This window comes from Centropristis striata, chromosome 23, assembly GCF_030273125.1.
Source record: "Centropristis striata isolate RG_2023a ecotype Rhode Island chromosome 23, C.striata_1.0, whole genome shotgun sequence".
Lineage (NCBI taxonomy): Eukaryota > Metazoa > Chordata > Actinopteri > Perciformes > Serranidae > Centropristis > Centropristis striata.
Window position 1 is genome coordinate 25,408,192 of NC_081539.1, and position 26,687 is coordinate 25,434,878.

The window sequence follows — 26,687 nt, forward strand, 5'->3', positions numbered from 1 at the left end:
CTTCTGGTTGTTTGATAAAGAGAGAGAGCTCCATGGCAGCTGACCCAACCCCAAACATTAAAAGAATTGGGTCTGATTTAATGTGTTTCTGGAAAATCTCAGGTCACTTTGAAATATCTTAACCCAATAGGTGGCGATGCCAAAACATATGTCCAAAACATATGTGCTAAGGAGGCGGGTGCCTGTCTTACTTGCTTTTTAAAATACTCAAGTATTCAAAAGTTCAACAGAACTTTATAGAACCTAATGACTCTGCACCAAACCACTGAATGCACAGACTTGTCTGTACAACCTGTAAAATAACCAAAAGTAGTTGCTTTTTATTTGCAAAGGTTTTATTGCTCTAAATGACTGTAACAAGTGTTGTTGTTGTCACCTCGAGTAATCTCACTGTCTACACCACAGCTGTTCCCTACACAGAGAGCAGAGCAGATGCTGCAGTGTGATGATAAATTACACCTAAATGTTAAAAACGATAAAAGAGTTGGTGTCAGGCTCAGACGTAGAGCAGGTGTATTTTAAATCTCTTTATTCAGGAAGCAACCAGAGAAATCCTCAACAGAGTGAAAAGAAACAAGGTGCTATAAAAACTACTAAAGCTTAGCTTATCTAACAAAATAAAAGTTGCTCCAAAAGGGAGGCACAGCAACCTAACTACCCTAATCAATAAACAAACAAGCTCCAAAAGGGAGGGACCAAACCTGACAGGGAAAAAGAAAGAATCTACAAAACGCTCCGTAACCCTGAAGAAGGGGATAAAAATAACAGAACAGAAAATCGGAAATAAATAAAAAAACGGGAAATAACGAGACCAGAACACAAAACAAGACACAACCTCACCGCAGTGTGACAGTTGGTAACTTAAGGGGTCGTCAGCGTTTTATAATAATTTAGTTCCAGGCTCTGGGTAGGGTTTGGTGCCCAGCCCCACCATAATAATACTAGAGTACAGTATTGATACTCAAGTACAGTACTCAACTAAATGTCCTTTGTTACTGTCCACTCCTGGAGCTTATTATAAAACTTTAAAATTAAAAAGTATTTAAGTCTAGTATTGAGTTAGAGCCTATTGTCTCTATTGCAAGTAAAGTATTGGCAAATGTTGGGATTTAAGTTTTATAGTCTGTTTTCTCATGACTCTAAAGACAAATAATCCCACCTTGCTGGGCCTGTATGACAAAGTGAACTTGAAAATGTTTTCCAGTTCAGCTCAGTCTGCAGCCAGGATGTTTCCAGAGGCCTCTGAAAGCATGCACTTGTAATTTGCAAGGGTTTAATATGTAGAGGAAATTTATGGGGTCAGTCAGGAATTTAATTGTACCAGCCAGGATCACATCCATCCTGGAATAGGTCATCCCACACACATCATTACACTATTGGCCTTTTCTACTCTGCCTTTTACCCCCCAGTGAGCATTACAGCATGGATAACCGTTCCAAACATCACAGTGTCAGACGCTCACTTCTCAAAGAAATCCAATCCAATCCACTTTATTTAAATTGCACAATTTTAGCAAACACAAGGTTTCCAAAGTGCTGCACAACAATAAATAGATAACACAATACAAAGAGGTGTAGAAAACAATAGAACAGTAAAATAATAAAGATAAAAAATGTAAAATGTACTGCCCGCACAAAATAAAATATGCATCTATACAAATAAAAACATAAAATCATAAAATCAACACTCTACGTGGTGTTAAAAGCTAATGAGAAGAGATGGGTTTTAAGAAGAGATTTAAAATGAGACAGTACATATGTGAGTACCCTCACCTCTCTGAACCCCAACTGAGTCGATTTGTAGCATCCAATTTTCATTTATTTCATTAAGGGTTTTTTTTTTTAAATCTTTATTTATTTATTTATTTATTTGAATGAGCTAACTTGGCATCCTGTGTTTATTTATGTATTGCTATTATTAGTATAATTGTTAATGTTTCTGTTTCTCTGCTCTTTTGCCTCCCTTTATATTATATTTATATGGGTTTTTTTTTTTATTGTTTTGTATTTATTTTTATTTTTGTTTTGTGGGTTGTCTTTTTTGTGGTTCTAATGTACCCTTTAAAAAACAAAAATGTGGAAAACAGCTGTATGTATGTATATATATTTTATATATATATATATATATATATATATATATATATATAAAAAATAAAAAAATAAAATGAGACAGTGTGGAGTGTGGAGCTTTCAAGAGAGACAATTTGATGTTAATAGTTAAAATAATGGCCCCTTTTAGAAGAAAATAGAAGATATAGAATCGTATGATTTGGGGCGTGGCTACCTTTGATTGACAGGTGGCTAAAAAGTTGAGCCGTCATCAGGAGAGAAGCAGAACAATGCGTATCCACGGCAACATGTCAATAAAGTTATATATAACGTTATATAGATATAAAAACAGTCTGTACAGTGCCAGAGCTAAATCAGATTTTTTGTCCGTCATGAACTGACACTTTAAGCCTTCCTTTATAAATTCACATACAGTAGGGTGCCTTTTTAAAGAGCAAGGTGGTCATTTAGAGTGAGCTATATTACCTTCCACGAATGTTTTTACACATGGTTTACAGTAAAACACATTAAACTGTCCAACTTCAAAGATCTCATTTTCATGACTCAAAGTAAGGCAAAGTTCACCTGGCTGAGTGTGTTTGTTCAGGGTCACTCTACACTGCAACACTGCTCACAAGCCCCTGGTGAGACAGACGTATACGATTGTTGTGGGAAACTAAACCGTGAAAAAGGGGCTTTCTTCTTCTCCTGAAACATAAAAGAACCTCAGCTGGCCTTCACCACAGTGAGGAGGACCAAGTTCAAATCCAGGCAATGCGCTGTACAATCAAAGCCAAAATGATACACATTAGAGTACCTTATTTGTCTTGAATAACATCTCATTTGGCTATCTTGGGCATCCACTGTAATTAAAACACAAGATATAGATTACAGTGGGTGAGGATTCTCTCACACTTAAATGGTGCATTGTTGACAGCTCTACAATTTTCAGCAGGCAGGGTTTCCTCGCAGGTCATTTCCTGCTCAGAGGCCGATGGAGTCCATCATTAGGCGTGTGCATCATAAAAAAGGCTCTTCTGTTTCTCTCATATAGCCATTATGAGCACTCGCTGGCACGCACAGCATTTTTCTCATCAACAGAAACAAAGACTGCTCACAATCAATACCGATAATGCAAAATGCAATTAAAATAATGGCAGGGAGGGGTCTGAAATATCGGCCCTGCAGAAACAAACAAGGTTACAAGTTCTGGTCTGTTCAGAGATATAAAGAACAATGGGATAAAAGAGGGCTTGTTAGTGTACATAGAGCTGCCAGAGTCCGCTGCTAGTTTGACCTCATTACTGGGGCTTAGACTAGTCACAGAGCTGGCACAGTTAACAACAGACACGACAGCCCCATGCCAAGAATGCACACTCATTTGGCACGCAGCAGTGAGAGACCCACGCAAACTTTTTGTTCTGAATCTTCAAAAACATTTCATGAAAGAAATTAAATATCACTAAATTATTTAAAAAAAAAAACATGGGGCAAAAGCAGTGCACTGCAAAAAAGGGGTGTCTAAAAACAGGATACTTCTGAGTATCACTGAACAGTTCTATCAGTGAACAAACTGAATGATCAGGGAATCGGGGAAGACTGTGCTTCCCTATGAAAAAAGGCAAAACAAATAAAGTCTGTATTATATCTTCTTCTCAGAATCAGAATCAGAATCACCTTTATTGTCATTGCACAGAGTTACATTACGAGTACAACAAAATTAGCCATCAACCCGTCCAAACGTATATCTAAAATACACATACAATATGACAGAGGTGGACAGGACAGGGAGACACACTGCAAAAAAGGTGAGTCTGAAAACAAGATAAAAACACGAAATTTGAGGGAAATTATCTTGCAGCATGGACAGATAATTTCACTTGACAAGATTTCCTAAATTAAGATTAGAAATAAGCATGTTGTACGCTTAAAATAAGAAATTCGCTCATAAAACAAGATCAATTATGTAACACTTCTAAATGTAACAATCTATCTATCTATCTATCTATCTATCTATCTATCTATCTATCTATCTATCTATCTATCTATCTATCTATCTATCTATCTATCTATCTATCTATCTATCTATCTATCTATCTATCTATCTATCTATCTATCTATCTATCTATCTATCTATCTATCTGGCCCGAGCAGAGTGCACTGACAATTATTTGTTTCTTACCAAGATAAAAAAAAAAATTTGATTTAGAAGTGTTAGATAATTTATCTTGTTTTAAGAGTTAATTTCTTATTTTAAGCGTTCAGCATGCTTATTTCTAGATGGAAAACTGAAAGTAACTGAAAACACTTCTGATCAGCTATTGTGTGGCTTCTTTTCAACATAGATGTTAACACACAGAAGACGAAGCAGCTGCAACACCACAGTCACAACTGTCACATTTGACAAAGCACGCTGCTTTGTTTCTGAATCATCCAACATGAACTCTAACAATCATATTGCTGCATGTAAAGTAGGTGGAACGAAGTGAAGAAATACCAGTAGAAACAATTTCTCATCCAGTGGGAACATGAGGGAATTACTAACGTATTATTTCTTACACATGCATGAGTACAAACAAAGCTTACTGAGATGCACTACTCGTCCTGAGATGCATGGATAAGTAGCGTGCATGCATATTTTGTGATATTAAGGCTTAGCTCACATGCATGTGTTTGGGAGGCACAGAGCATAAACTGGACCAATGAGAACTGCATAAGTGAACGTTTTTCAACTGATGTTTTGCTATGCTTTTGCTGTAAACCCCATTTACTTGGCGTTCAGTCCCAGCTAGGCTAGAATCCTTGGCTTTCTTTTTACTTTTTTACCCTTTTATTTTTCTTTTCTATCTCTAGCTCTGTTTTTGGATTTAGTTTTTTTTGCTATTTTATTGTGTTAGAGTTTTTAGTATTTTATTGTTTTCATTGTTTTTATTATACCTATTTGTGTGTGATTTTATTCTATTTTACAGTTTTTCTCAGTCGCTTTGGTACATTTCTCAGATCAGAACTGAAATTCTCAAAACTACCTGTTCAATCTTCACATCATTGTGTCACTTGTGCACATCAAAAAAGCAGTTTCTCATTTCTTTGAGCAAGTTGCAAATGCTTTGGTACATCCATGCAAATGATTATGTACAATTCTCTTCTGTTTCCTACATTATCAATTGCTTATGTCATGTTGATCAAAATGTATTATCATGGGTCTCTGTTGAATAGTCTCACCACCCACAACATTTAGGCATTAGTTCATAGCATAAGTCTTTACATGCAAAATGGTTGAACACGTTGTCATTACATGTCAAGCATATTTCTATACATTTCCATGAGACTTTTTTTCTAAGTCTGTCCTGAATTGGTAAATTGCTCCCAGGTGAATCTTGACTTTCTCAAACGAATCAATCAACTGGCAAGTATATACGTATATAGCCGGAGCACAACACAGTGTTACAATTTCTGAAAATGGACGGACAAGGAATTGGACGGGGTCAACAGCCAGCGAGAAGAAGAAGAAGAGGAGTGAGGCTGCGTGGCGGAGGACTTGGGAGGCAAAATAGAGGCACATGTACAGTTTTCCCTAAGGAGATTGTCCTATGTTTACATTTCTACTTTTGTTTTTGTTTTTTCTTTGTGCTATGCAGTGCTGTCTTTTCTTTTCTTTATCAGGAAAAAAATAAAAGCGTAAATGTGAATCTTGTCCAGTCTCTTTCAAACTCCACATACACTAAGGTGTAACCTACAATTTACAATAATTGTCATCAAAACTTTAGCCATAGTTTACATCAGAACATCCCTCCAGAGTACACTGTTATATTGACAACATGACTAAGCAATTTGACTGTCTTATCCGTACACAATGACACAAGGACTTGTCATTCTGATGCACTGACATGTTCATTGACATGGATATTTAGTTTTGAGAGATGAACTAAGGATTTTGAGCAAGAGAGTGGCTTTTGCAGGTCATCCATGGTGTTTTGCTATTTGTACAAATTGTTTTGAGAAATGCACTTACTGTTTTGCAAATGTCGAGCATGATTTGAGAATTGTACCAAAGCGACTGAGAAAAACTGTAATAACTGCACAGCACTTTGGTGAACTGAGGTTGTTTTTTTGTTTTTTTTTAAAGATTATTTTTTAGGCATTTTACTGTTTTATTAGATAGTGACAGGGAGACAGAGGGGAAGACATGCAGCAAAGGGACCTCAGGCCGGATTCGAACCCGGGTCCGCTGCAGCAAGCATACGGCCTTCGTGGTAAGCGCTCTACCAGTGTGAGCCACCTGGACGCCCCTGCTTTTAAATGTGCTCTATAAATAAACTTTGACTTGACTTGACTTGACTAACTTTAATTCACAAAGACTTAATTTACTGCTTCATTTTTGGGTTCTATGTTCACAGTCTGCAAGAAAAAGAAAACAATATGATGTGAGTAACAAATGGTGAGTATTCCTTTAACATACCACAGTTGCCATTTACAGATGCTGTAGTAAGCAAAAAGTTGTAAAACTTGACATTGAAAGTAACATGGGGGTTTTCAAGGTTGCTGTATATCAACGTAATCTAGTGAGGGAGATATAACCCCTGTCTCTCTTCCAATATGGCATTTGATGTTAATGTCCTTCTTGATTTTCTCCAGATGTTCCATGGACTACTGGTCAATGACCTTTGACCTGTTCCCAGCGCGAGGTTTTGGTCTGGTGTTCACAGACAGCTGATGTTGACGGTTTCTGTTCCCTACAGCTGTCACATGTGATGTCATACACAACTCCAGTCTTCCTCAGTCTTTTTTTTTGGTCCACCCCCAACCCCCCCACTTTTGGGGGACAACTTTATCTTTATTTACAGAACAAATAAGGTCAAACAACTTAAACAGAAAGTAAGGTAAATAATCAAAATAAAAAGTAGGTATTTAAATGCTATATATGCGTATGTGTGTGTGAGTGTGTGTGTAAGAGTGCGTGTACATTGTATTTATAAGTGCTTGTATATATATATATATATATATGTGTGTGTGTGTGTGTGTGTGTGTGTGTGTGTGTGTGTGGATATGTGTTGCAAAGTTCTGTGGAGTTGGGATCAGGCATTGTAGAGGTGAATTTTTTAATAAATATAGACCAAGTTTTGTTGAACTGGGGTATGTTGTGATTAATTGATGCTGACACTTTTTCCATTGAGATTTGATCTATTAACAAATTCTTCCAGTGTGTGTGTTCAGTTTTTTTCTTGTTTTCCAGTTCAGGAGGATTGTCCAGTCTTCCTCTTGAGGCAGGGTAGGACTTTAGATTGTACAAACGAGGATCTACAGGTGTTGAATGGTTTGTGGTAAGTGCTGAACCTAGTGTGGGACCTGAAGACTTGAAGATGTTCACCAGCTCAGCCACATAAGGGAGTCCCACTATGATGATCCTCGTGGTCCCTGTTGAGTTAGGAGTGTCCGTCCTGGTCTAAGTTGTGGTGTACAACAGGCCCATGTCCTGTAGTACCGAGGTTCCATCTCCATTCACTGAATGAAGACCACGATGTACTTAAACAGACACTGTTTTGTTCATATTTACAGTTCTCAAAGGACAGACATCATTGTTGATCACATATAAAAAAAAATCCTTGAATAAAAACAGAACAATATTGAGCAATTTAATAGTTGCATAAAGTGGCAGATGGATACAATTAAAGCTTTACAGATTTAAAGTGATAAGTCTCTGGGTGGAGCCCAGTTCTTAGATGTGATGGATGGACTGTCTGACAGAACTGTAATATAGGATACTTTCCCCTTTTCTAGCTGTGGCTAAACATGGGTTGGTCCACCAATATGTCTCTCTAACACTTTGGATCATTACAAGATATCTTGACAGCTCCTTTACATTTTGCCAGAAAATATGGTACGGATACAAATGGCCCAAAGAAGTTCACTGTTAGTGATTTTTGTGACCTCATGATCTTTTATCCAGTGCTCCCTGGCAGGTCAAATATTCCCTTTGACTAACACAGGCTAACCCTACCCCAGACCATTTTATCCACACAAGTGGCCTTAAACTGTGGAAGATGTCTAGGTCTGTCCGTCAGTATGGTCCACATTGAAATATCACAACAACTAATTGGAGAAGTTGAAACTTGGAGATATCCATGGTGCACGTGATGAATGCTGAAAACTGATTTTCTGACCTTTCAGCTAGTGCAACCATCAGGTCCAGGTTTTATCTTTTCTAGTAAAATATATCAACAACTATTAAATCTAATAGACATTCATGGTCTGCAGATACACTACCGGTCAAAAGTTTTAGAACACCCCAATTTTTCAATTTTTTTATTGAAATTCAAGCAGTTCAAGTCAAATGAACAGTTTGAAAGGGTACGAAGGTAAGTGGTGAACTGCCAGAGGTAAATAAAAAAAGGTAAGGTTAACCAAAACTGAAAGATAATGTACATTTCACGATTATACAAGTAGGCCTTTTTTCAGGGAACAAGAAGTGGGTTAACAACTTAACTCTATGGAGTCTTGGGCTATTTTGTCCATTTTTGAATTCTTTTCATGTCTTTTTTTGTCATTTTGTGTCTTTTTTAAGTCTTTTGGTGTCTTTTTTTTTGTCATTTTGTGTCTTTTTTTGGTCATTTTGTGTCTTTTTTTAGTCCTTTAGTTCAACATAAAATGTGATTTTGAATCTTTTTTTTTATTTTCAAAACACTATCATGCTCAATAAAGAATTTAAAATGTTGCAAATGTGCATTAATTTCAGAGTAGACTGAGACATTAAACTGCATCATTTTCAATTAAATTCTGGAAAAGTTGGTGTGTTCTAAAACTTTTGACCAGTAGTGTATATCACCAGACTTTTTATCTAGTGCCACCATCAGGTCAAAATTGAACTCAGTCCTGTACTTTGGTTTATGACCAAATGTGCGTTGATGAAGCTAAAATAAAACAAATGACATTCCCATCAGCTTTGGCTTTGTGGTTAGAGCTAATTAGCATCTGTCAACATGCTACCAAACCAAACGTAGACTTTGGACAGGGTAAACACTCTACCTGTTAAACATCAGCATGTTAGCACTGACGTTGTAATCAAGTTAGCATGCTGAAGTTAACATTTAGCTAAAGGTTGTTCCTGAGTACAGTCCATAGCTAGTGCTAGCTAGTGAGCTTGCTTGGTGAGCCAGCGGAATCCAGTGTTCAAAATGAACAGCCGACTCCTTAGTGTATTTTAGTACAACACTTGCAAGACATTTTTAAGCAAACAAACTAAAAATTGAACTTCGAAGTGAAAAAAAAATGAAACGGTAAAAGTTCCAAGGCAAAATCCATTGACTGTATAAATAATGGACGTAGTCACCGTGACGTCACCTGTTGGTTTGTGGCCCGTTGGAAGCATTGAGTTCAGCATTACACTTGTCGCCATCTTTTTTCTGATATGGGGAGCAGACCATATTTGGACTGTGGAATATACAGAGATATGTGACATGCTCTCATTCCATATCACATTTAAAAATATATCAATACATCTTTTATATTGATACATCGCCCAGCCCTAACTCTATGTGCTTCTCAAACACACAGTATAATCACATAACCACATTGGTAGATTGCCATAAAACTTGTTTTACTGTAAAGTTGACAAACCTTTTTGACTTTTATGACCCACTGGTATTTCCTCAACAGACACCCTCAGGAAAAACACTATATATTTAGCCCCACTGTTGGTAAAGCTCTAAGAATAGAAAACACATTGTTCACTGCATCCGTTCACGACCTCACATCCTATTGTTGGATGTAATAAAACGACCCTGTAGGGGCTACTAGAGGGGCTTTAGATTTTCAAATTCATTGAATATTTACACTTAAATCTTCAGTGGAGACGTTACCATCCCAGACTTCTGCTTTGACACAAGTGTGTGCTTCATTGATGATGTGATGATGTTTTTCAGATGGCTTTCACTCAGCCTGTCTCAGTTTTATGTGATGTTTGAGAACCTCGTGGTCGCCCGAGCTGCACAGTACATGCCAAAACCATGTGTGCAACGTCACAACCTCAAAGGCCTGCTGGAGCCACATGTGTTCTTGTGAATCCAGTGCCAAATGGAATTGCCATCCAACCGCTCGTGAAGTGCTGCAGAGCCTGGTCCTGTTTAGAGACCATAACAGACTGTACTTCAGTCAGAATCTTGATCTTATGATACACTTTTCCCAGAGTTAAGAAAGTCAAATTAGCATTGGTGGCCTTCATGCTACTCCAAGAAATCATTATGGGATATCTTACCAAATATTGACCTAGGAGTCATGCAATCATAGAGAAAATAATATGCCACAAGAGGAAAGAGAAGAAGGGAAGAAAAGAAGAAGGAAAGAAGGAAGTTACTGTATCCTTGTATGACTTGCTGTTTTAATGGATAGATAGATAGATAGATAGATAGATAGATAGATAGATAGATAGATAGATAGATAGATAGATAGATAGATAGATAGATAGATAGATAGATAGATAGATAGATAGATAGATAGATAGATAGATAGATAGATAGATAGATAGATAGATATCTTACCAAATATTGACCTGGGAGTCATGCAAGAATAGAGAAAATAATATGCCACAAGAGCAAAGAGACGAAGGGAAGAAAAGAAGAAGTAAAGAAGGAAGTTACTGTATCCTTGTATGACTTGCTGTTTTAATGGATAGATAGATAGATAGATAGATAGATAGATAGATAGATAGATAGATAGATAGATAGATAGATAGATAGATAGATAGATAGATAGATAGATAGAAAGTAGCAAATTATTTGTTTCTTACCAAGATAAAAAAAATCTTAGATTTAGAAGTGTTACATAATTTATCTTGTTTTAAGAGCTAATTTCTTATTTTAAGTGTTCAACATGCTTATTTCTAGATTTAACAATCTTAATTTAAGAAATCTTGTCAAGTGAAATTATCTGTCCATGCAGCAAGATAATGTCCCTCAGATTTAATGTTTTTATCTTGTCATTAGACACACCTTTTTTTGCAGTGTGTCTCCCTGACCTGTCCACCTCTGTCATGTTGTATGTCTGTTTTAGGTATATGTTTGGACGGGTTGATGGCTAATTTTGTTGTACTCGTAATGTTACTCTGTGCAATGACAATAAAGGTGATTCTGATTCTGATTCTGAGAAGAAGACATACTACAGACTTTATTGTTTTGCCTTTTTTCATCAAGCACAGTCTTCCCTGATATATGCAATTCAGTTTGTTCACTGATAGAACTGTTCAGTGATACTCAGAAGGAAATCATCTGACAGTGGAAGGTCACTTGGCATAGTCTTTGTGCCTTAGTTAATGGCATTTATGGAATGTACTACTCAACACCATAACTGTCATCCTTTGCAGTGCCATGAAAGGTATTTGGTAGCAGCTCAGCAGCAACAAAAGCATTGTGTATGAGATTCTTCTATTGTAAACAAAGAGTCCTTTATCTTTCATGGTTAACACATGATTTAGATACCAAGATAGGGAATACATTTGCAACCACAAGGCTGCATAACTTAGAATATCATCACATTGAAGAAGGGGATGGGTTGAAACGTGTGGGCCTTGTTATCAACCTACAGGTCCAACCAATTAACTCCTCCTCTGTGTTTTCCATATGGCTGCTGTTGAGTTTCATGTTCACTACAGGCTCATCAGCTATTCTGTCTGTGGTTGGGGATCATTTGTTTGCCATTGGCCTGTTTCCCTTGGCAACATGCTTCCAGTGTGGAGACTATTCAAAGAAGGCAAAGTGAACAAAGAGCAGAGAGGACAAGTCAGTCAGACAGTCACATGGGCACCTTTCCACCTCAGTGACTCACATCTGATAGAAAACTTCACCCTAAACCTCCAAATAATGCATCCTCTCTTTCAATAGAGTCTGACAGCATGAGAAGGCCATCCAGCATTTTGCATTTTACAAGCCTATTAAGTGCTGGAGTCACAGAGATAGGAGCAGCTCCAACTACGGTCAAATTGAATGTGTATCTGGGCTTGGTTGTAATGGACAGGATACGTGGACTGTTAACTCTGCCATTAGAGCAGACTGAGAATTGATTGTCTATTGCACTGAGGCTGACCCCATAAGTCACTGCAGGAAAACACTTTAAATGTGTCTGTGGGTGTGTATCAGAGAGATGACTAGAGAATACAACCTCTATTCCAAAACAGTTGGGAGAACAGTTTTCAGCTTTCCCTTTTTGACATATATACTCAATTGAAAACTGTACAAAGACAATATACTCCATGTTTTACTGTATCAGCTTCATGGATTTTGGTAAATATATGCATAATTCTGAATTTTTTTGTGTGAACAGGTGTAGCAAATTATTAAAGTAAAAAAAACCCACCTGTCTGGAACATTCCACAGGTAAATTGGTAACAGGTGATAGTATCATTGTTGGGTACACTCCAAAAAAGGTCTAGGTGTCTAAAAACAAGATAAAAACACTAAATCTGAGGGAAATGATCTTGCAGCATGGACAGATCATTTCACTTGACAAGGTTTCTAAAATTAAGATAGTTAAATCTAGAAAGTCTTAAAACAAGATAAATTAAAGCTGAAAGCAGCGATGAACTGGCCCGAGCAGAGTGCACTGCTATTTCTTACCAAGATAAAAAAAAACCCCTTTAGATTTATAAATGTTTGATAATTTATCTTGTTTTAAAAGTTATTTCTTATTTTAAGCGTTCAACATGCTTTTTTCTATATTTAATAATCTTAATTTAAGAAATTTTGTCAAGTGAAATTATCTGTCCATGCAGCAAGATCATTTCCCTCAGATTTAGTGTTTTTTATCTTGTTTTTAGACACACCTTTTTTGCAGTGTATGAAAGAGGCATATTTAAAAGACTGTTGTTTGCAAGCAAGGATGTGGAACTGTGTGGGAAAATAATAGTTAAGAAAAATGTTTCTCAACACACAACTGCAAGGAATTTGGGGATTTCACCATCTACAATCCATTACATCATTAAAAGATTCAGAAAATCTGCAGGAATTTCTGCATGTGAAGGAACAGGCCAAAAACCAACACTGGATACCAGTGAGCTTTGAAACCTCAGGTAGAACTGCATTAAAATCTAACATGAATGTATGCAGGACATTATTAACCCTCCTGTACTCCTGGGCTCCTTTTTGACCCCAAATCATTTTCAACATATGATTACTATAGGTTAACTTTCATAGAACTGCTTTAAATTTTCAGCATATGTGCCCCTCTGCATCCTCTATAGATAATATAAATTTCACAATAAAATACATCTTTACGTGTTTTATGAATTTTTATAGCACCTGTGGTCCTCAAGGGTCAGAAAGGACCCCATGACATTAGACTGGTTTTAGGACATGTAGAAAAAATTATTACCAACTTTTTTTTCTTCTTTTAAGGCAACTCATGACCAACAAATTGATTTTCCAAAAATGTACAATGCTCTCAAAACATAAGTTTCACTAAAAGTTGACATAACCTACTCTGTGCATTCCCATCAAGAAATAATTATTTCACTATGACTATTAAAAAAATATATTCATGTTTTATTACTTTTTTTCTCTTGAAATGCCTAATTTTGTATGTTTGACTAAAATTGACCAATAATAATGAAAAAAATCATTTTTTTGGTCATGAGTTGCCTTAAAATACATTTTTTCTACATGTTCTAAAAACAGTCTTGTGGGGTCCTTTTTGACCCCAGAGGAGTCAACAGGAGGATACACAAGGGTTAAATGGACTTTGGAAAACTTGAAAGCTGTTGTCAGTAAACACAGTTCAATGCTGCATCTACAAATGCAAGTTAAAACCATGCAACCAGAAAGGCTTTTATCAACAGCATCCAGAAACGCCGCCAGCTTCTCTGGGCTCATCTGAGATGGGCTGACACAAAGTGGAAAAGTGTGTTGTGGTCTGAAAAGTCCATACTTCAAACTGTTTCTGAAAATCATGAAATGTTTTGGAATGGGTTGCTGGCATCAAATTTAGAATGAGCTTATAATTACAATAAACAATAAAGTTTGAGCATTAAATATTATTTACAATTGTCATTGTACAGTTTTTAATTCAATACATATAAAAAATGATTAGCAAATGATGACATATATAGGTTTTTGACAGCCTTTTTGAAATGGGTTAGTATTTGGTAGAGAGATGGGGAGAAAACTGCTTTGATGGAAGCACATAAAAACACATATGTAGCAGAGAAAGAGGACATGAAGTACACATGGGATACTTGTTGTAAAAAGAAAAGGTTTAGTCGCTGGTTCAGGTTTTTGGGTTTGTCTGACCACAGGTGAACACAGTGCTAAATACAAAGGATTCAATTCCTTTGGAAAGAGCTGAGTCAAGCCAGAATATAAAAATCAATGCTAATGGGATCTTGCCTTCAAAATAAAAGACATAAATTAATTACTTCAGAAAACTAAGACTACTTGCACAATAGATGTTTTTTTAAATATTATATCTGCTTTGTCCTTCTTTAAGTGGCAAGATAAGTTAATGCATGGTGTAGACTATTCTGTTCTTAAATTATTTACAGATTTGATTAGAAATGAAAGTGTAACAAGCTTTAAGCTTGAAGCTTTCATTTTGACATTCATTTTATTTTAGTGCACTAAAGACAGATCAATCTGGGGCTGCAACTAACGATTATTTTCATTATTGATTAATCTGTTGATTATTTAAACTATTAATCGATTAGTTGTTTGGTCAATAAAATGTTGAAAAATATCAATCAGTGTTTCCCAAACCACAAGATGATGTCCTCAGATCTCTTTTTTTCTCCACAAACCAAAGAGATATCCAGTTTATTGTCATAAAGGACAAAGAAACCAGAAATATTCACATTAAAGAAGCTGAAATCAGAGAATTTGGACTCATTGTCTTTACACACTGCTCAAACCAATTATTCCATTATCAAAATAGTTGACGATTAATTTAATAATCGATTATTTTTTGATTAATCGATTAATTGTTGCAGCTCTGGATCAATCAGTAGAAAATAAAAAGCAGAATATATAGATAATAGTAGAGCAAGTACAGTATTGCGTATGACACAGTATTATAACCTGTACTGTTCAATATCCACAAGAAAACAGACCTATACTGTCTTCAAAAACAAGCTGTGTCCCTAAAGGAAGTACACGCGTCCTAATGCAATTGGACCTTTATTTTGAAAAGCAAGGCCGGTAGCTGGTTGTGCTACGCTACTTAACTTGATAGAAGAAGAAGTTTACATCAGGCTCATTTGTGTGAATGACAGTCGAGTGTACGTGCGTGTGTGTGTCCGCGGGATATTACAAGAGCTTGTCTTTGGCGGAGGTTGAACAGCTACCAGAAAGAAGTTGACAGCGTCGGTAAGTGAATTTGTCTGCATGTTTGTGCATGAAAATAAAAGTCCATGTTGTTTTCTTACACGAGAATGACGTTAACATTTAGGGGGTTTTCGTCCAACGGCAGAAAAAGAGGAGAGAAGTTTAAAGTGAACGCGGTAACCTGTAACATAACGTGTTGCTTTGAAGCGGGCAGGTGGTGCGTTTAGGGACGTTTTATCCGTTTTTAAACCCTTAACATATCCTAAAATAGTTTTTTTAAGCTTCAAACATGCAGTCGCAGTGTCCACCCAGGTGAGCTCATCCTCCCGACAGGTGGAGACTGTTCATATTAGGCAACACCATCCACAATGGCTTACACCACCTCAACCTGGAAAGTAAAAGGTGGAGTAATGAGTCTGCATTTAGACAACTTGTGAAACAAGAGAGTCAGGGCCAAGGCCACATCAGACCCTTTTATTATCTCTGAACGGAGCATCGGCGCCAGATCTATATTATGTTACACTGTACATGACATCCAATACTGCAGCAGAGCAGATAGGACATTGGACTGTGCCTTCACATTATAGTTGGTGAGGACGCAGCACCAAATCACGTTGAAAAATTGGGTTATTTAAAGTTTCCATGCTTGTCTGCTAAGATACATCGCAAAACAAATACGACTGAAGGTCATTCATAAATGAGTCCAGTATTGTCTTGATTTCGGCATATATCCAGCACACCATGAAACGTTTATCGAGGTGAAATTTAGACTTTTATCAATGGCATGCAAGTTATCCTCGCAGTGTTTTGTCTACTTGTGTTTTGGCCCTCAATACAACTACATGCATTAGGGCATGAAATCTGTGCAGTGTGAAAATGCACAAAATTACTTCTTGCAATTAATGTTGTTAATGTCTGCTGTTCTTGCACTGAAAAAAAAAGAAATCATAGTAAGTGGTTATTTTTTATTTGCTTCAAACCTTTTGTATTCCTATTTATACTGTTATACATGCATTTGAGCATGGAATATGTTAAGTTACTGCACTGTAAACCTATTTAAAATTGCAGTTTCATCATATCTGGTTAAGTGCACGGTCCTATATGTGGTCCTGTGGTAGTGTCGATGAAAAATTGTGGCCCCCTCCAGCATTTAAGTTGCCCATCCCTGGTCTACAGCGTACGTCAGGGATGCCCTGTCATCAACTGCTAAGAATATGCTAAAATTCAGATTATTCTAAATTGAGGGGCTGTTTGGAGGATTATATGATGCCGTATTTACTATAAGATGCTGATAACTCTTTAATTGTCATTATGTATCTCCTGCTTGTAATGTATCCATACTGATGAGGAAATAAACTTAAAATAGTAGTTTTTCAAATGGTGTTTAGCATAATAAATGGAAACATGGAGTTTAAGGAATTATCTTTATGTTTGCCCCTGGAAAGAATTACACGCTTAAGAATAAACAAGAGGTGTTTCAAAGAGTATGGGGACGTTTTATACATTATATTAAGAACAATAATCTGGCTCATTTAATAAACGAACCTGGAGCAGAATAATTTTACCCTCTGCATATATATATATATACTTATGTTCATTTGGTCTTTACTCATGTACTCTTTTGTACTTTTTTGAATGGATCCTCAAGGACTCTTGTTCTTAAACTATGTTACCTTTGGCCGCCGTGTTCTTCTATGTTTGCTTATTTTCTATTTTTCTTGTGACCTATGTGTCAATTTTGTAAAACAAAACTCAAATATATTGTTGAAAAAAAAAATGGAAACACCATGCTGCAACGTACGGATGTTATGATTATACCTCTCTAACTCTTTAGAGAAAACTGCATGATGCCATCATTTGCAGCAATATGTAGCAAACACATAATTGGATTTACACAGTAGATAAGTGTATCAGAACAATGGAGAATATGTCTACAGTTGAAGTTGAGTAAATGCACATTTTATCCAATTATATCACACACTTTAGACAAACACACACCCACATGCATACACAGTGCACTGTCCAAGTGTTTTTCCTTTCTTTCTTTATTGGCAGGCAGTCTGCTGCTTATAATCTGCCAAAATAAATAACCTGTAGGTAATAGGAAGGCTACTTTTATGTTTTTGCTCCACACTTGGAAGTACACAGGGAAGCTAATTAGTAGCCATTCCTCTCCACCAAACATTGAAGATGTGAGGTCAGTGAACCCAGAGGGATTGTGACCACACTTGAGTACCTTGTGCTTGATCTTTCTAATGGCTGCAGAGTGGAATGACTTTAGATTGATCATGTTGCTAAGTTCTCTCAGATTTGTGGCTGAAAACTGTGACTCTGAAGTGAATCAGTTCCTTATGCCAACATCTGGTACGCTGTCTTTCTTTTCCCCGTGGTGATGGAAAGTATTAGTCTTACAAGTTGGACATTCATAGTTTTTGCCTCTTCCTACATGCGATATGGCTGCCTTCGCCTCAGTTTTAATGAAAACACACGTGTTTCCTTTTCCAAGTTGAAGGTTGACTTATCAGCCTGACCTTTCGGCCCACATAGTCTGAGCCTGCAAAACAAGGAACAGCATTTCAAAACTTTCCTTTATTTTTTGTCTTTGACAGCAACATCCGGTAATGTGCTGATTGTGATTAGTTTGTATCTTTTTGGGACAAAGAAGGGACAATGGATGATCCCAGTGGAGTGGGATCACAGTGATGGTTAGTCCTCCAACCTGTCTGCTGTTGTAGGACTTTGTAGCTAGCTCTGTGGCAATAGTGCAGAGCTGTGGCTGCACATTATCTCCACTCCAACAGACTACTTGCTTATAATGCTTGTCTGGCAATGAGATGTCTTCAGTGAAGGAGTCTTATTTTAGAACGTAAGTGTATGTACGTATAATCAATTATGTTGCTGCTGAATTGAAAGGTGGGCCAGCTATTGACCCATTTTAGGCGGGAAAGCATTATCGCATTTCTACCATTAAAACCGGGGGCGCTGTTGCGTTATTCTACCATTAAAGCCGGGAAAGCTGATACGTCGTTTTGTAGTAGTTGTAGTTTTTTCCACTCATTTTCGGTCTCTTGGCCAATGAAATGCATCAGAATGTAAACATGTGGGAGTGTCGCAATGCAACATGGGACTTTTCCAGAACTTTGAAATCATCACCAAAAAAAGACACAAAATGACCAAAAAAAGGCACAAAAAGAGACAAAATGACTAAAAAAGACCCAAAAAGACAAAAAAAAGACACAAAAAGACACAAAATGACCAAAAAAGACACAAAATGACAAAAAAAGACACAAAATGACCAAAAATTACCCAAAAAAAGACCCCAAAAAGACTAAAAAAAGACAAAAAAAGACACAAAATGACCAAAAAAGACACAAAAAAACACAAAATGACAAAAGACACAAAATGACAAAAAATTACCCAAAAAGACTAAAAAAAGACAAAAAAAGACACAAAATGACAAAAGACACAAAATGACTAAAAAATAACAAAAAAAAGACACAAAATGACCAAAAAAGACACAAAATGACAAAAGACACAAAATGACTAAAAAATGACAAAAAAGACACAAAATGACAAAAAAAAGACACAAAATGACTAAAAAAGACACACAATGAGAATACATGTGGGAGCGTCGCAATGCAACATGGGACTTTTCCAGAACATTTAAATCATGGCGGAAGACAACGATAGCGGAGGGAGCTCAGATATAACAGCTATAAGCTCTCAAATTCTTTTTGAATTCCTTTTTTATCTGCTACAGAGGCTGAAAAATCTATTATTTAGTAGAAGCATTGACACTTCTGTTGAATTTCCAGAAAAACTTCAGGTTTTAGGGGCTTATTTAAAAATTGCCCAGAGGTTTTACAGGCATTTTTTCCAGGCGTTTTAGGGCTAAATGGGTTAAGGACTGGAACATCTGCTGTCTTGGAGCCAAGATGCTACTAGTATATCAGCCTGTTCTACTCTTGGAAGTTTACACTGAACTAGGGATCGGCGTTTAGAAGAAACCTGCCAACTCGATTATCTATAACGTAAACGATCAATTAATCCATTAATCGCTGCATGTATACATGGGCAAAATAAAAGATGTATATATACAGTACTATTCAAAAGCCTGTTTTGACAACGGACACTTTTATTTTGAAAGGACAAAGAGACTTGATCCTGTCAATCATAAAATTAACTCAACTGAGGTGATACAGTAAAGATAACATCAAGGAGTTCAGTGTTTTATGTTTTAGCCCCCGAAGAGGCACGATGTTAGTTTTCACAGTAATGTTCATATTTAAATGTGTTTTGTGTTTAAATAAGTTTTGGATACAATTAAACCAAGTAATTCATGCTAGCAAGGTTTGATACAGTACGATAGTTTTGCTCAAATTAATCCTGTGTGTTTTATAATTGTTATTGCAACTTTCAGTTTGCAAACTGTAGCTTAATCCAACTTAATTCTCAGCTCATTGGCTTATTGACGTACAGCTGCAGAACTGAATGCTCGGCCATGTTTCAGTTCAATGATACTGATACGCAATCATAAATAAAAAAATAAAAAAAATGCACAGATAGATTAAAAACTCCACGCGATCGACCAAATTCTTAATGACCATCAATCGATCATCGATTGAACAGTATAGGGCTGGGCAATATAATGATATTATATGGATATTGTGGTATGAGACCAGTCTTAGATTTTGGATATTGCAAAATCATAATGGGACATCACTGTTGTCTCCTGGTTTTTAAGGCTGCATTACAGTAAAGTTATGTATAAAACATTCCTGTCTTATGGAATCAAATAACCAATAAAAACACTTCACTCAGCGTGATTTAGTTTGTCCTATCTGCTAACATTATGACCGAACTGATAGAGATGTTTTGGCTTGACTTTTGAGGGGGTTTCAGGCTGTCCATCTTTATATAGGCTACATTGTGCTTCTCAAAATAAAGGAAGGGTCCTCAAATGGCTGAATTTGAAGGATACTACTTCATCTACATCTGTAAACATAGGACCTGCAATGATACAAACATGCACAGTCGCAAGCCTGCTCCATATGTGTCCATACCAATGATTGGAAGGAGTCTTGGCTTGTTTTGACAATGTAGGACCTGTTCAGCAAGGAAGTATCCTTGACTTTAAAATGCACCCAGAGTCGATAGCCCCTTTCATAGTGGGGTCCCGCAAATGTCCCGCTATATTGCCAGAAAGATCTGTGCCGGCTTTTCACCTCAGGGAGTTCATAGTGATCCTGTAAAGGTGTGATATTCGTGCAGCAGTTCTGCACAGTGGCATAGTGCTAATAGGCTAACAGTTAGCTCGGTAGCAGTACAGTGTGTATGTGCTGCAGCAGTATGTGTTCACTTAGCGACCTCCGATTGTTTACAACAAGCACCGGACACTGTGTTAAGTTGTTCTTCCGCAATAACACCATGAGTGTTATTAAACAGTGGCACAGTTAGAGAAGAGTCATTAAGTAAGCATTCTGAATGTGTGTAGTGTCAGTTATACAATAATATCTAACTAAAATGAACCACCACAAGCTAACAAACTGGCTGCACCAGACTATGTTAGGCCCCTGGGCCCCTGGTACTTGCTGTAAAGATGTGCGGATTGGCTCTGAAGACTCTTAATCCACATGTATGTTAAATCCTCCACATATCCGCAGGAAGTAACTTCTCCATTTCAGAGACCCATCACCTGTGGGATATACACTGGCCAATTTATTATGTACACCTGTTCAACTGCTTGTTTATCACAAGCATAAACAATCACATGGCAACAACTCAATGCCTTTAGGCATGTCGACATGGTGAAGAGGAACTGCTGAAGTTTAAAGCGAGCATCAGAATGGGGACTTAAGTGACTTTAAACGTGGCATGGTTATTGGTGCCAGACGGGCTATTTCACAAACTGCTGATCTACTGGGATTTGGGTCAGTTTGTATTTTTAAACATTAGCATTTTAGAAGTATGTTACAGAAATGACTCGGAGTGAATCTTGTGTTTTGCAGGTTATGCAAAAGAAGTCAGATTGTATAGGAGAAAAATAATCGTTCACGCTCTCTGGTAAATAAGCTATGTACGGTATCACTTTCTCTGACCTTAAACACATCTTGGCATTTCTTTATTGTGATGAATTATTTATCAATAGACAAGCTGATATGAACATATCTCTACTAAGCTAATATCAGCTGATACATCAGATTTTGTTATGGTTTCGCACAATGTGACTTACAATGATGTTGGTGATGCTTCCCAGTCAAGTCCAAAAATAGTGGACTTGTCTTAAAAACCTAGATAAGTCTACAAGGCTAGCTAGAACTAGTTGTACGTGGAAATGTTCTGTTTATACCAACCCTTTAATTCAACCTATCCACTGTGTCACTGAATGTGTGTCTGCAACTGTGTCCTGAGTAAATGCTCTGAATCATAGTCCAGTTTTCTTGTGCGTGTTCCCAGGGTCTCCACCTTCCATGTTTCAGTCAGAAACTGCAAGCAGAGGTTAGTTACATAAGCCTGTTGGGTGTTACATCATTGTTTTGGGGGCCCCGGTCCGGAGAGCTTGGGCTCGGGCTTCAGATGGGTCCGATGGGTCCGCCGCCTCCCACAGACCCCCTTAGACGAGGAGGGAGGGTGGAGGCTGGGGAGCTATTGGAAGCAGATGCTCAGGAGACATGGCTCAGTGCTGGTGGTGAAACACACTTCCACCTGTAACACAGTCTGTGGAAGTATGTTGTGCTTGTGGTTTTTGTCCATCAGTGTTTTCTGATTAGCTGATGTGTGTTGGATGCTTGGTTTGGGTGGGCTTGGTTGCTATGACATCAAAGGGAAAACATGCAAAACAGGAATGATTTATAGGTCTATAATCCTCAAAACAACCCCGCCTCTTTTGTTCTCTGCCAGTAAATCAATCTCAAGAAAATTTTGTGGGGAAGAGTTGCTTTATAGTTAAACACAGTATTGTTTAACAAAACAAGAAAAATCTCCTAAATCTCATGTTTTTTTGCACTGCGGTCCCTCTGAACATGAAGATATAAAGCCTGTTGGCCTGGAACGGCATGCTTTTTAGTTTCTGTGTGACCTTGTGGATCTGGACCCATATTGTGTTCCAGATCGCTAATTTGTGAAAACAGGCCCTTGCGTAACCGTCGAGCTCCCTTCATTAAGATCCCCCAAACTGCTATTTTAGGAGCATCTGTGAGACTCAGTCCAGAGTTCTGATCTGAATCAATATCTGATGCAGAATGTTCGTTATAAAGCTTCAACCTTGTTGGGTTCGCTTCTTTAAAACGGTCTAATGAAGGCAAAAATCAGTTTTAACTGATTAGGGATATTTTCTCAGCCTCTATCGGCAGTTAGAAGAAACCGCAACAGGGATTTGTTCAGAGTTCAGGCTGGAGTTTAGAAAGACATGCTCTTATGTCAACATTTGGTGAAGTAATCACTGAGTCACAGCTCTTATCAATTCACACCAACAAATTCTAATAATTAGGGCCTGACCGATATGGGATTTTTGAGAAGGATACTGGTTTACCAATATAGCATCCAATACAATATATATAGCCCGACAGATACAGTATATCAGTTGACTGATATTATTGGCCTGCTGGTGTCTGTTCATATGCTGTCCAATGTGCTGGTATGAAAACATTCAACACATATAATGCAGAAAATGTAGCTTGGCATGATTTAGAAATAGTGCTTGTTGTTCTTTTATTTTTTATGAGTTGACCACTACATCGGTTATCGATGAATTTCCCCCTCTAAACTCCGTAACGGCTTCACTCTCAAAAATCAGTCGGCCCTTTTAATAAATGTATATCTCACTTTTTTGAGCTGGAATGAAAATAGGCCCAAGTTGCCGAGCACTGGAAATTACCGCTATACAGATGTCTGCCTTTTCTCAGATGTTATGGAAGTATTTGGCTCTCGGCTTGTGGTAACAGGGTCATGATTTCTGGAAAGAGACATTGCTGTTGAGTTTTTCAAATATATATTTTTTTGTGCTTTGAGCACCACAAGCCAAGTGTCATCCAGTTCCATTATATTTGAGAAAAGGCAATATCTCAAACCCCAACACACCAAAACAATCTAGACTGATAAAAAGCACGAAAGATAAGCGAAAAAATATTTATTTTTGAACTGTCTCATGTAAGACATGTAACTCATTTAAAAAATGTGCCCTAGTCTTTTCAAAACTGTGTATAGATAAAATCAAAACACTTTTTTTCCCCAATCCAGCGAAATACACCCAACCAAGGTGCAAAAATAATACAAAGATCCAACCTGTCAATCAAAGGTAGCCACGCCCCAAATCATAAGATTCTTTAGAATAATAATAAATAATACATTTGATTTTTATAGCGCTTTTTAAAAGGTGCTCCAAGTTGCTTAACATCACAACAGAATTTAGACACACAGAAAAAAACAAAAACTAAACCGAGATGAGACATGAGTTCAGCTCTTGTAAGCTACGTATTTTGAAAAGGTGGTTTTGAGTTGATTTTTGAAGGCGTGGAGTGAGTCTGAATTGCGGATGTGAGTAGGGAGGGAGGTCCAGAGGGTTGGGGCAGCAGTGGTGGAGGCTCTGTCGCCAACGGTGAAGTGCTGGGTTCTGGTGATGGGGGTCAGTAGGTTGGCGTCTGAAGATTATCTTCAATTTTCTTCTTAATAGGGCCATTATTTACACTATTAACATCAAATTGTCAGATTTGTTTTAATAGCAATTGAGACCATAGTGTTGTCCTAAAAAAAAAGTACTGAGGTAATAAATCAAGTGAGAAGTTTTCTAATTTTGTATTGAAATGAGCCAAATGTTTCTGCAGCTGCCGTCAGCACCCCCTGCTGGAATTTTTGGTAGAATACACTTCCTGGTTTGCCTCCCTGCTCAGACCTGGAGGTTGCCGCCTGATTCATATTCATGTTTTTTGATGTGAAAAATAATCAGAAGTGGTTATTGACTTGATTGGTTTTTATTTGAACTGGTTAACGAGTCCTTTAAAAAAATATTTGAGGCTCCTGGTCTGAATTTGGATTTCTCTGCCCTGTGTGCTCATTGGAAAAAAAGTCAATCTCTTTAATATTAAACTGAAATCCCTGACACACTGTGGTGACTGAGTCAATCATTTGTTTTCAGGACCAGGTGGCGTTCAGGGACACGGACACTGGAGGAAGAAAGTGGAACTCTTTTGTCTCAATGGTCATCTTGTAAGTACATCAGCTGAGTCCATTTGTTTCTCTCATAAAAACACATTCTTGTCTTTGGCTTTTTGACTGTTTTTATGGGACGGAAAGACACATGTCCTTCAGCCAAGAGGACACAGTGTCCATTACTGAGCAGCGTGGCTCATCGATCACAGGGGGGTATCAGTCTCTTCCTGTCCTGGGGTCAGCCAGACGTGAGCTGACCCTCACAAGGTCTCCCTGTGTTTCGCTGCTTCACTTCCACTAGTCAGTGCTAACCATTTGTCAATGACATCATGTGTTGCTATGATGAGGTGAATCAACAACAGACCCTGACTGTGTAGACAATGCCAAACTTTACACTCCTCGCCATGGTAACGGCTTCTTGTTTAGTGTGCGTCTTTCGCGTTTATAGATATTATAGTTTTTTGATTTTACATTAGTTATTTTTTAGTACTCTTGGACTTCTTACTGTGGTTTTGATAGTATTACTTTTGCAAATGTTTACTTAAAGTTACGGCTCCATTCTACTTTTAGTATTTTTAGTAGGGGTCATATATTTTTATGATATAATAAAAGAACCTCAGATCATAAAATCTTTTAAAAATAGTTTTATCCACATAGATTCCACATTTGGTTTTTTCGTACCATAGCCAGGAATCACTATAGCATAGTTTTAACCTGCTTACACAAACATTTAATGACCTTTTTCAATTATAGTTGGTAGTACTACAAAGATTATTTTTCTATATTTTATTTGTTCAATATGGCTGCCAAATGCAAATTATGGAAGTAAGATGTTCAAAATACCATCTTAGTTGTCTTTAAAGGAACATTGTGGCATTTTTGGACACACACATCATCCTAAGATTTAGGTGAGAAAGTGAGAATTAATGAAAATCTCACATCTAGGCATTACAATATAGTGCCCTATGGTGGTGAAAGACGAACTCAAATGTACATCATTGGATGACTTCTTAGCCAGGCATTTTCACATACATGGTGATCACATATGCGACGGATTAGCCATGGGAGACGCAACTGTGGCCGATGTCACTAACTGTGCACAATGTCAGCAGCTGATCATAAACAAAGCAGCATGGCTAATTATGCACAGCATCTCCGCTGATCATAGTGATGGTGAATTAACCTGCATCGCTAACTGTGCACAGTGTCCGGTGCTTGTTTTAAACAAACAGAGATCGCTAAGTGAACACCTCCTGTAGCAGCAGCACATACACACTGTACTGCTACAGAGCTAACTGTTAACCTACTAGCAATTTGCAGACTGGACGCTAAGGGGTTCACTTCCCCTCTGGCTCTGCAGCTTGGAGAGACTGCTGCAGGAGGACTGGGCCACTTCAAATCGTTCGTACTCCTCTTAACGAGTCGCCGGCCCCCGCAGCTCATTAGGAAGAGCCGGAAAGTTGCTAATTATAGCAACAAAGTCGCTAAGTTGGCAACACTGCTTTGCTGGCTTTTGGCGCATGTTGTTGTGGCGTCGAGTAGTATGTCACATCCCGGTCAGCTGCTTAGTACGCCCCCACCACAAGTTGGAGTTAATTAGCTTAGCTTAGCATTGACAGTTGACACAGTCTGACTCTGTCTAAAGTTTTGAATTACATGTGTGTGTGTGTTTGTGTGTGTGTGTGTGTATGTGATGCTCATCATATTAACAAATCCAAATGTTACTAGGCAACCAGCAGAGATGCCAGCACGTCACTGACAGAAATAGTTCCAGCTCCAGTACTCCCACAGCCGAGCTAGCAGTTTCCCCCTTCTTCCAGTCTTTATGCTGAGCTAAGCTAAACTAAGATCTCTTCGCTCTAACTCCCTAATTAATGTACGGACATGAGTGATGTCAGTGTTCTTATTCAACTCTCAACGAGAAAGCAAATAAACATTTTCTCAAAATGCCAAACTACTCCTTTAATGAAGGCCCGTCCTCTCAGCATGGTAGCCATATATCAGTGTTTCCCCTGAAGGCCCCCGTCAGTAGTTTGTAGTTCCTCACATGAGGGGAGCTGAGTTCATAGTGAGGAACCTCCTGCCAGAAGGCATCCATATTTCCCTCCCTGTTTGTTAAAGGTCTGGTAGTCTTTAACAACCTGGAGGAACTGGACCCAGCAGCCTGTTTGTTTTATTGTTGGCCACTGGCCCG

General features: G+C 37.7%; 1 protein-coding gene across 1 annotated transcript in view; it reads left to right on the forward strand.

Annotated features, from left to right (window-relative positions):
* Positions 1 to 15,255: 15,255 nt before the first annotated feature.
* The window catches only part of svila (supervillin a), a 118,680-nt gene continuing 107,248 nt past the window's right edge, over positions 15,256 to 26,687 (forward strand). Inside the window, exons 1-2 of the mRNA XM_059326713.1 lie at positions 15,256 to 15,388; positions 24,480 to 24,550. The gene's annotated coding sequence lies outside the window, so the exon portion shown is untranslated. The remainder of the gene's footprint in view (positions 15,389 to 24,479; positions 24,551 to 26,687) is intronic.